Source organism: Schistocerca nitens, chromosome 7, assembly GCF_023898315.1.
Source record: "Schistocerca nitens isolate TAMUIC-IGC-003100 chromosome 7, iqSchNite1.1, whole genome shotgun sequence".
Lineage (NCBI taxonomy): Eukaryota > Metazoa > Arthropoda > Insecta > Orthoptera > Acrididae > Schistocerca > Schistocerca nitens.
The window spans coordinates 308,494,899-308,497,398 of NC_064620.1; the positions used below are offsets into that span (position 1 = coordinate 308,494,899).

Consider the following 2,500-nt stretch of genomic DNA (forward strand, 5'->3'; position numbering starts at 1 on the left):
CCAAGTTGCGCCTTAACCTAACCCAAGTTGCGCCTTAACCTAACCCAAGTTGCGCCTTAACCTAACCCAAGTTGCGCCTTAACCTAACCCAAGTTGCGCCCTAACCTAACCCAAGTTGCGCCCTAACCTAACCCACGTTGCGCCCTAACCTAACCCACGTTGCGCCCTAACCTAACCTACGTTGCGCCCTAACCTAACCTACGTTGCGCCCTAACCTAACCTACGTTGCGCCCTAACCTAACCTACGTTGGGCCCTAACCTAACCCACGTTGCGCCCTAACCTAACCCACGTTGCGCCCTAACCTAACCCACGTTGCGCCCAAACCTAACCCACGTTGCGCCCTAACCTAACCCACGTTGCGCCCTAACCTAACCCACGTTGCGCCCTAACCTAACCCACGTTGCGCCCTAACCTAACCCACGTTGCGCCCTAACCTAACCTACGTTGCGCCCTCACCTAACCCAAGTTGCGCCTTAACCTAACCCACGTTGCGCCCTAACCTAACCCACGTTGCGCCCTAACCTAACCCACGTTGCGCCCTAACCTAACCCACGTTGCGCCCTAACCTAACCCAAGTTGCGCCTTAACCTAACCCACGTTGCGCCTTAACCTGCCCTGTAATTGTTAGTTATATGAATCTAGGAATTCGTGTAGCGTTGCCTAATTGCAACCATCTCAACATAGTTCACTTCGCGCACACTGTGGTGTTCTGCGTATTGATTCATTTTACGGTGCGTACCCTCACATCTTGCGAGTGTTGCTTACTTTCCACATGGTCCCGCTATCCACTGTATTGTGTACTGCAATAGGACGTATATCGCCCCCGCCCCCCCCCCCCTCCCCTCCTGTCACCTCTAGCTCGTCGGTCAGGAGTTCGCGTGTTGAATGCGCTTCGCAGCTGTGCAATGGCATTCGCATACGTACGCTGGCCACCTTCCACGTGTTCTTTCGTGCACACGTCGCAGCGTGTATGTATGCTGATGGAGTGCGTCGTGACACACAACATCCAGGCATGCAAGACTCGTAGAAGTCGCAAATGTAGATGGATGTCTACGTTTGCTGCCCAAGTTACGCAAATGAACTGGAAATCCGTTGTTGCGCGGTTGTTCGCGCTGGAGGTGAATCGTTGATATCGACGATCGGTACAGGTATTAACCGGTTGCTTCAGCGACACCCGTCATACCCACGAACGTGAGTGGGCATGTGGGTATGAAGCGATACGCGGCGGTGGCTGGGTGGGACCGTCCCCGGCCGGTGAGGGGGGGGCGCCCGGCGTGCTGGCCGCGCGCTGCGTGGGCGCACGCGCGGCAGCCGGCTGGTGGGGGCGCCCAGTGGCAGGCGCGCCGGCTGACGGAGGCGGCAGGCGGCGCATCTGCGTGCCGGCGCACCCAGCGCGCGGCGCCGTGCGGCCAAAGTGGGTCCTCCCGGGCCCGGTGCGAAGCGCGGTGGACATCTGCAGTGTGCTGGTCCGATTGAGGACTGTGTGCGTTGAGGATGCGCCGCCGCCCGGCACTCGGCGCCGCGACGCCGTCTGCTGCTCGGTCGCCCCCGCGGTTCTCGCAGGTGGTTTGTATCGCAGCTGTGCGGATGTGTTGGCGCGTGCGCTGTGCTGGGAGAGTTCGCTTTGGCACCCAAGTGGGACTCTGCCCCTCTGTGGCGCTGGCGTTGGAGCTGCCCGGTCACTGTTTGTGGCCGCGTGTTGTCTCCCGCCGGCAACACCACGACAGCACGCTCCCGGGCCTCTGTCGGCAGCGGCAAGCTCAGTTGGGAGCACGGGTGGTCGCACTGAAAGCGTCTACTCGCCTATCTCCGGGCGATTGCGCCTCTCTCGAACCCGACCAAGTACTTAGGACAGCGCTGCGCGCCGCCGGGACCTGAGAGGGTTTCGAGGTGTATCGTGCAGGGGAGCCCAGCCTCCTCCTGTTTGCAGAATAATTGAGCGGACGCTTGCGTGTTCGCGCGGGCCCCCGGGACACACTCCCGGGCGGCCGGCTGCTCAGCTCTAGTTGACGCAGCTCCCTGGTTGATCCTGCCAGTAGTCATATGCTTGTCTCAAAGATTAAGCCATGCATGTCTCAGTACAAGCCGCATTAAGGTGAAACCGCGAATGGCTCATTAAATCAGTTATGGTTCCTTAGATCGTACCCACGTTACTTGGATAACTGTGGTAATTCTAGAGCTAATACATGCAAACAGAGTCCCGACCAGAGATGGAAGGGACGCTTTTATTAGATCAAAACCAATCGGTCGGCTCGTCCGGTCCGTTTGCCTTGGTGACTCTGAATAACTTTGGGCTGATCGCACGGTCTTCGTACCGGCGACGCATCTTTCAAATGTCTGCCTTATCAACTGTCGATGGTAGGTTCTGCGCCTACCATGGTTGTAACGGGTAACGGGGAATCAGGGTTCGATTCCGGAGAGGGAGCCTGAGAAACGGCTACCACATCCAAGGAAGGCAGCAGGCGCGCAAATTACCCACTCCCGGCACGGGGAGGTAGT

At 58.6% G+C, this 2,500-nt stretch overlaps 1 non-coding gene across 1 annotated transcript in view; it reads left to right on the forward strand.

The window, feature by feature from the left end:
* The first annotated feature begins 2,017 nt into the window (after nt 1–2,017).
* Nucleotides 2,018–2,500, forward strand: part of LOC126197066 (small subunit ribosomal RNA) — a 1,909-nt gene continuing 1,426 nt past the window's right edge. Inside the window, exon 1 of the ribosomal RNA XR_007539471.1 lies at nt 2,018–2,500. This exon is cut by the window's right edge and continues 1,426 nt beyond it. This is a non-coding gene — a ribosomal RNA (small subunit ribosomal RNA).